Genomic DNA, 8,318 nt, shown 5'->3' on the forward strand with positions numbered 1-8,318 from the left:
CTGGTCAGGATCGTTCTTCATCAGAGTTCTTAAATGAATGAGTTCTTTCAGCGTGTGGTTGTGTGTATTTGTTTGTCACCTTACAGTCCAGTTCCTCCATATTCCTGATGACAGGTACTTTGGCTTCCTCCGGTGATCCATTAGTTAAGGAATATTTGCAGTTTGTAGTATTTTGAATTCTGTTTCTTCAAGTGCTTTTCTGGCTTTGTCGGCGTTGTGCTTTGTAAGGTTCTCGTTGATGCTTTAAGTTTTCTACCATGTTTCGGTTAACAAACCTCACAATGACCTCTGATTTATTGCTTGCGTTTTTCCTTGGCAGAGGGTGGAAACTGAATCCCTTTGGCCTGTAAGAAGGCAGCCCCCTGTTGCTCTGTGGAGTTAGCCTCCATCTCTCCGGGTTCTCCCCCGTTGTCAGCGGCCGCCGCCCGAGCTAATTCATCAGTTCCTGTTCTTTTCTTTGGACCCATCGTGAGCTTTGTAGAAGTCGGTGCTGCTGTTGAGATGTTAGCTCTGATAAAATCTGCTGTCGTCAGCTACAAATGAGAAGTTGCTTCTTTCTACTTTAAATCGATTAAAAAGATAACTGGGAGTAACGACATCCTCCCGGTATTGTTGGGAGTGGCTGTGGTCCTGACGGAGCTGTCTGCAGCTAATAATGTTGAGTAGTGTTGTAGTCAAGACCGCCCAAACCGAGACCAAGTCGAGACCAAGACCAGAGTTTATCGAGACCGAGATAGGACCAAGACTTTTAGGTGCTGAGACCAAGACCAGTTCCCTGCATTGCACGGCACGCAATAAAATGTGGAACGAGATCACAGGTACTTCTCAAAGTTCCCATTAAAACACCCACATACAAACACTAATAGCTGAAATCAACGTAAGCATCGCGGGGGTCGGGTAATTTTTTTGTATTTGAAGCAATACGTTTTACATCCAATCAAAGTTTGGATGTTAACAAATTATTTAGACAATGTAAAAGCAATTTATTGATATTCCCAAAGTTCTGGTCTTGACTGGTCTTGAAATAAAATCCAGAGACCGAGACAAGACCGAGTACAAAGGCGGTCGAGTCCGATCCAAGACCAAGACCATCAAAAAGTGGTCTTACGACCAAGACCGGTCTGGAGTACTACAACACTAATGTTGAGTATTTCAAAAACAAAAACTATCTGTAATCAGAAAAAGCAGGAATCACAGTACATAACAGGATTGATTTTGTATTTAAAAATGAACTTCGATCAGCTTTTATTGTCGATCTGTTTTACATTTTTCATGCTGCCTTTGGCCTGTACTGTATTAGTTTCACTGTTGAGCTTCTCTATTGTACCTGTTTATACCCGCTGGCTGATGTCTATGTCTAAATGGTGAATGGTCTGTATTTGTACAGCTCCTTTTTATCTTTCCAACCACTCAAAGCGCTGTCACGCTACATCACATGTACCTTCTGATGAGCAGAGGCTACTGAGCCAAGTCATCAGAAACAGAAATTACCTCACACATTCATATATTGACATGCAGACTGGGGAGCCGGGGATCAAACCGCCGACCTTCCGGTTTGTGGACGACCGCTCTCTGTATATTTGTTTGTAATGCTTCTTTTACTGGGATTAAATCTCACATTTTCAGCTGAAGTCACAGTTTGAATTGAAAACTGAAGTGCATTTACTAAGTACTGCACAAGAACAAGTACTACAATATTTCCATTTTAAGCTACTGTATACTTCTACTCCCCTACATCTCAGAGGAAATTATGTGATTTTTACTTCACTACATTTATTTGATATCTTTGCAGGTTCAGATTAATAATACAAAATTTAATCAACCAATAAATGATGTATTATTGTGGATAAAAGTGATGAACACATGAATGCATCAATAATTATAATCCAGTAATTTAATGTATGTTATTCTGAAATGGTTTTAAGTATATTCTTTACTTGTCACTGAGTATTTCTACACTGTGGTGTTACTAAAGTACTCCACCACTACATTATGAGGTACATCAAATACAGTTCACAGTACGGTATGTAGTACAGTCATTAGTATATGTCACAGTATTGAGTGTTCAGAGGTTTTCTGAGCACTTTCTGCCCTCTGCAGGACAAACTGTGAACTACACTGAACTCCTTTCTCTCTCTTCCATATCAAGAGGCAGAGACGGTGGTAACATCCATCTTCTGCAGCTTCTGAAGCTGAAGAGATGTTTCCCAAAAGCATCACAACTGAAAACTGATTGATGAAGACTAACAGTGACTCCTGAACCTGCAGGGGGAACCAAAAACTCCATGTTTCCCATGCTGGGATTGGCTCCAGCCGCCCGCGACCCTGAACGCAGGATAAGCTTTTGACGATGGATGGATGTTGTTTGTTGCATGTTTGTATCCAGCAGGTCTGAGACAGAAATAAAGATTTTGTCATTGTCTGTGTTTCCTGTTTTACTTTGGTACTTCCTCTCCTCCTTTTTTGCATCTTCATCTCCTGTCCTTGTTTTTCCACCTGTGTTTGCACTTCCCTGATTAGTTTTACGTGCTCCTCGTTATCTCCACCTTGCTTGTATATTAACGCTGCGTTCCAAAGAGCTCAGAGCTCAGAAGTTTCCATGTTAAAATTTCCGACTGAACGTGGCTGACCGTGACAAACAGACCCTTGGTGTTAGTTCCATCACTTCCTCTGTGCTCTCTGTTACCTGTTGTCTGACCTTCTGGACTTGTATCTGTTGGACGTGTTTGCCTTCGGCTTGGACTTTCCTCCGGTGTTTTGTCTCTGTTTGCCTTATTCCTGCTTCAGCCTGATCACCTTTTGTTTAATTATTATTACACACAAAAAGCTAGATCTGCTCTGCTTGGTGTCCTGCTTTTACTTTGTTTTGTTTTCCTAGAATGCGCCATATGAATATACTATATAGAGCGCAGGTGTCATCACATCATATATGTATATGGGGTGGTGATGGCGCATAGATAAAATGCTTGCCTTTGGTGGGGGAGACCTGGGTTCGATTCCCCCTGTAAGACATCTACAATTGTGTCCCTGAGCAAGGCACTACCTCTGCAATTGTAAGTTGCTTTGGATAAAAGCGTCAGCTAATGAATAAATGTATAACTCTGTGGTGGGAGTTCTTGTTGAAATAAACACTTCAGGTTTATTCAATCATCTGCAGATGAACTCACAGCGACACAAACAACCATCAAGACAAAACACCATTAAAGATTTATTAACATTATGCAAAGTAACACAGAATATATGGCAAGTACATAGTTCATTGTTATCCCCAAAATCATCTCTTTTAAGCGCCCTTGTGACTTAGTACAACCAAACATTTATTCCCTCCAGGGGGTGCTTAACTTGTTACATTGAATCCCTGAATCAAACATTTGACAGCATCTGTAAGACAAAGCATGAGCTGCTGTAGACACAGAGCAGGGGCTCAGAGACAAACAGGATTTAGGAAAATGAGAACTGGATGCAACCTGGTGGATCTGAAGGTAGCAAGATCACTTTATGGTGGAAGAATTCACCAAGTGAACGGATCTTTGTTAAGAGCATTCCTGCCATCCAAACTGTGTCTGGGATTTGATCAGCTCTGTTTCACCCTCTCTGAGCCCCGCCTCTATTCTCTTCATCCAATCAGCAGCTCAGCAACTAATCATCCATGTCTGAGGCACATCTCAAGCTTTATCCTCTAATATTTCCCACAATCATTTCCCTGCAATACATCATTTCCTATTTTACATCATTTTTCATCATCTTATTATGAAATAATTATCTATTTTCCCTGCATTATTTTCAGTTATCATATCAAATCAATGAATCCTCCAAATTCCACAACATCTTTACTTCTGCTAGAGCTGCAGGTAGACTGCTCTCATGGACTCATCCGTCCACTTGCACCAACTTAAGGACTTCAGATATTGAAACATCCTCTGCATATTTCTGTGACGGTGCTTTGAGCAGAGTCCATTGGTTTGTTCGCACATGTCTGAGGAGCATCTCAGTGGATTCTGAGTGGGTTTCTTTGCTGTTTAGCTGTTGTTAGATGATCTTCTCCTCTCTCTCCTAATTTTTTTTGGTCCAGATGTTTCCCTGTAAGACAGCTGGTGGTCTCTGTACAAGCTCCCCACTGAAAAGCAGATGTCAGACCTCCAGCGGAGGGTTGCACACGGACCAACAGCTTCGAACAGGTACAGAGCAGACCTGGATCCAGAGTGTATTATAAGTTCTCAGATTGAGACCCTGGTACATTAATTGGTTCAGTGTATTCTGCACTAGTTTGGCTTTTAAAACGGGGGTTTCAGGGTCCCGGGGAGGGTTTTTCTTTCTGCGTGTTTTTTGGGCTGAAATACAGAGCTAAGAACAAGTTTGTACACTCTTTGGGGATTTTTTTATCTGGTTCTGCCAAGTTGGCCCTCTGGCTGATACGCATAGGAACCGGGCCCAGAGGGCCGGCATGCTTATGGGATACCGGACAATATGCAGGCCTTTAGAGACATACGGGGGGCTTATGATCTTTGAGGGGGTGGGGAAATTTTTATTAGGGGATTTTCAAATCTTTCCAGCTCTCTCTCCTCTCTCTCAGCGTTGTCTCCTCTGCACTAGTTAACTTTGATCAAAGCACGCTCTACACTCGTACAAATACCGTTCAACTGGTCTGTAGTATTGGCCTCTATTGAACTGAAACACGTTCCGCCCTCGAACTTGAGTTTTGCATAAATCATTCCAGGATACGCACGGAGGCAGGACTTTACCACACTTGCAGCATCTCAGGCCGTCGCCCATCATACTTTCTCTCGGTGGGCCAAGGCCTGGCAGTGACAAGCCCGCTGCTACTTCGTTTCCCATTTTCGTTTCAGCAGTTAAGTGGTGATTTTCCTGTGTTTTCCTGAAAGATAAAAATATCATTTAATGACTTTATAACCACAAACAGGAGCTCCTGCTGTTTTTATATTGGTGAAAAGGAAAAACAAGGCGACGTTTGCTGTAAATTTATTGGGCCATTCTATCAGAAATCCACCAAGTTGTTAAGATGTGTGTGAAGTTTTAACAAACAATTTTGGGGTACGTGGCAAACTAAGGTAAACAGTAACGACGTACTACATACAGTAGGCATGGGTATCATTAGTACTTCATTAATACCACTGCTCTCATTGGTTGGGTTCTTTATTGATGCTCTGATTGGTTATTTTTCATTACTAAATAATTGCTTTAAAATAAAGTGTTTTAAAACAGAATAAATTGAAAGTGAATATTTAGATCTAGAGCAGCAACAGTAAAGTTTAAAGCAGCAAAGTCACTATATAAACTCAATATAATCTAATTGGAAACCAATCTGAATCATCAGTAAATCCCATTGCCTGTAAGAGGTTTTCCCTGCTAAATGGGTTTCGGTCATAGACCTTCCACCACCAGGCGGAGAAAAGCTCTTCTATTGGATTGAAGAAAGGGCTGTATGGTGGAAGATAAATATTTATGAATCACTATTTGATGTTGAACCACTTGCACAGCAGGACACCACAGTGAAAGCTGACATTGTCCCAAACCACGACATAGACAGGATGCACTGCCTGATCCTGCTGCTCACTAGGGGTGGGGGGGAAATCAATACAGCATAGTATCGTGATATTTGCCCTGGCAATACTGTATGATACACGGACGCCAAACATCGATATTTATATATAAATCGCAGATGGACTTTTTGGTACTAGAATAATAAAATCTATTGCTTTTTTAGTCCACTAGAAAACTTAACAGGACCATATAGAGGACTGAAAAAGTGATATACAAATATAGACAAAGTTTGACTTTAGGAACCTAATTGGAAGTTGGAAAAAGGTAATAAATTTGCAATATATCTCAATATATTTAAAATCGCATAATCGTGATAATATCGTATCGTGGGGCCTCTGGTGATTCCCACCCCTACTGCTCACACTCAAACACAACATCCCAAAGGCCACCCAGAAATGTAAGAAGATGTTCAGTGTTATATGGCCCCAAGGCTGAATGAGGGCAGAGAAAGAGAGTCTGGACAAAAGGTGACAAGTGCAAAATGGGTTTCAGTGAGTGAGAATGTGTTTAGAGTTTTGCAAAAAGAGTGGATGAGATTTGCTAAAAGTCTCCAACTACCTGAACTTGTTTAAGGTTTTACCAAAAGAGTGATTGATTCTACAAATGGGTTTAGGCCACCGAGCGTTTGGTTCAGAGAATGGGGTTTAGTGTTTTAGCAACTCAGAAAAACTTTAATACCTGGTGATAAAAGCCACAAATGGTGTTTATTTCATTAATGCACAATTTAAATTAAGATTATAGAGAGTTAATCTCAGATCTAAGATCAGATTTTGCGTAAGATCTTTTCCTCTTCACATTTTTAAGTAGGTTGAATGGTTTAACAAATCAGCTGATCCTACCTTCAGATCCAAACGTCAGGATGATGTGAGAGCAGAAAGTCAGTCAGCAGCAGGTGGCAGTGTTACAGAAGGTCAGTCAGTCAGCAGCAGGTGGCAGTGTTACAGAAGGTCAGTCAGTCAGCAGCAGGTGGCAGTGTTACAGAAGGTCAGTCAGTCAGCAGCAGGTGGCAGTGTTACAGAAGGTCGGTCAGCCAGTCAGCGCTCTGATGGGAGAGTTTTCACAGCAGCCAGAGACGTGACAGAGCTCCACAGAGTCCAAACTGCAGAAACACTGAAGAAGAAGAAAAACAGGTGGTTATTGACTGTGTGAGGGAGAACAGATCCTTTTGATTTTCAGTATTTGAGCGGCTGCTGTCTTTAAATTACAGTAAACTTTTGTTATTTCATAGAAATGGCACTTTGGCAGAACTTCTGTCACATTCATTTGAAACCATTTCATTTGTTCTTTAACTCAAACATTTACCGACATGACAACTTTTCAGACATGTAAAGAAACATATCAGACTCACCACCCTGTTCCTGTGAATGTCGTCAGGTCAGCAGCTCGCTGGTGTCTCCTCCAAGTCTGTCAGTAAACAGAGAGACCTGCTCCTTTATATTATGGTGACTCCACCCACAGAGTCTGTGGGCGGGGCCAGATGTCTGAACCATCTGAGTGGTCTAAACCTTACCTTTACTAAATAGTTTATAAGGTCAGTATAAATTAATTAACATAAGAGCCTTTCCACAGAAGCAGCTTTTAATTTTGATTGGACATTAATGCCCAATTAGTGCCTTTGCAGAATCTCCAAAAAGCATTTAAAAGGCCAATATTATATTAACAGTGACAATCTTAAAGCTAAAACATTTATAATGGTTGTTCAATCTGCAAACACGTATTTACGTCTACTACTGACGAGTAAAAACTGAAAACCAAAACAACAGTAAAGGTGGTAGTGATACTGACATCAATACAAATGAATAACAGCACTAATAATAACAATACTAATGATAATAATGATCAGACAGATAATAATAACTGTAGCAGAGGGTGTCGAGCAGGAACACGGGGGCAGCAGGTGACCCGCAACCACAGATCCAGACTCCACAGCTCCAGAGCCAGAAACACCTGCAGGAAGTGATAGGAGGAGAGAGGAGAGGGACGAGAAAGCACAAGACTACCAGAAAGGGGAGAAGTTGTGTTAGTAACATGCAATAATGGGATGAGGTTGCATACAGAGGGAGAGAAAGTAGAGGAGAGAGGAGCTCAGTGCATCATGGGAAATCCCCCGGCAGTCTAGGCCTATAGCAGCATAACTAAGGGATGGTTCAGGACTCACCTGAGCCAGCCCTAACTATAAGCTTTATCAAAGAGGAAAGTCTTAAGCCTACTCTTAAATGTGGAGATGGTGTCTGCCTCCTGAACCCAAACTGGAACCTGGTTCCACAGGAGAGGAGCTTGATAGCTGAACGCTCTGGCTCCTAGTCTACTTTTGGAGACTCTAGGAACCACAAGTAACCCTGCATTCTGGGAGCGCAGTGCTCTGGTGGGGTAGTAAGGTACTATGAGCTCTTTAAGATAAGATGGTGCCTGACCATTAAGAGCTTTGTAGGTAAGAAGAATGATTTTAAATTCTATTCTGGATTTTACTGGAAGCCAATGCAAAGAAGCTAAACAGGAGAAATGTGATCTCTTTTCCTGGTTCCTGTCAGAACACGTGCTGCAGCATTCTGGATCAGCTGAAGAGTCTTAATGGAATTTTTCGAGCAGCCTGATAATAAGGAATTGCAGTAATCCAGCCTAGAAGTAACAAATGCATGGACTAGTTTTTCCTGCATCATTTTTAGACAGGATGTTCCTGATTTTCGCAATATTACGTAGGTGAAAAAAGGCGGTCCTTGAAATTTGCTTAATGTCATGATGTCCTGATCAAAGAT

General features: G+C 41.5%; 1 long non-coding RNA gene across 1 annotated transcript in view; it reads right to left on the reverse strand.

The window, feature by feature from the left end:
• Window positions 1–6,930, reverse strand: part of LOC119910894 — a 15,893-nt gene extending 8,963 nt beyond the window's left edge. Inside the window, exon 1 of the long non-coding RNA XR_005445711.1 lies at window positions 6,911–6,930. This is a non-coding gene — a long non-coding RNA (uncharacterized LOC119910894). The remainder of the gene's footprint in view (window positions 1–6,910) is intronic.
• Window positions 6,931–8,318: the final 1,388 nt, after the last annotated feature.

The sequence above is a fragment of the Micropterus salmoides genome, unplaced genomic scaffold (assembly GCF_014851395.1).
Source record: "Micropterus salmoides isolate LMB-PRFRI ecotype aquatic unplaced genomic scaffold, ASM1485139v1 Ms_hic_scaffold_19, whole genome shotgun sequence".
In the NCBI taxonomy this organism is placed as follows: Eukaryota; Metazoa; Chordata; class Actinopteri; order Centrarchiformes; family Centrarchidae; genus Micropterus; species Micropterus salmoides.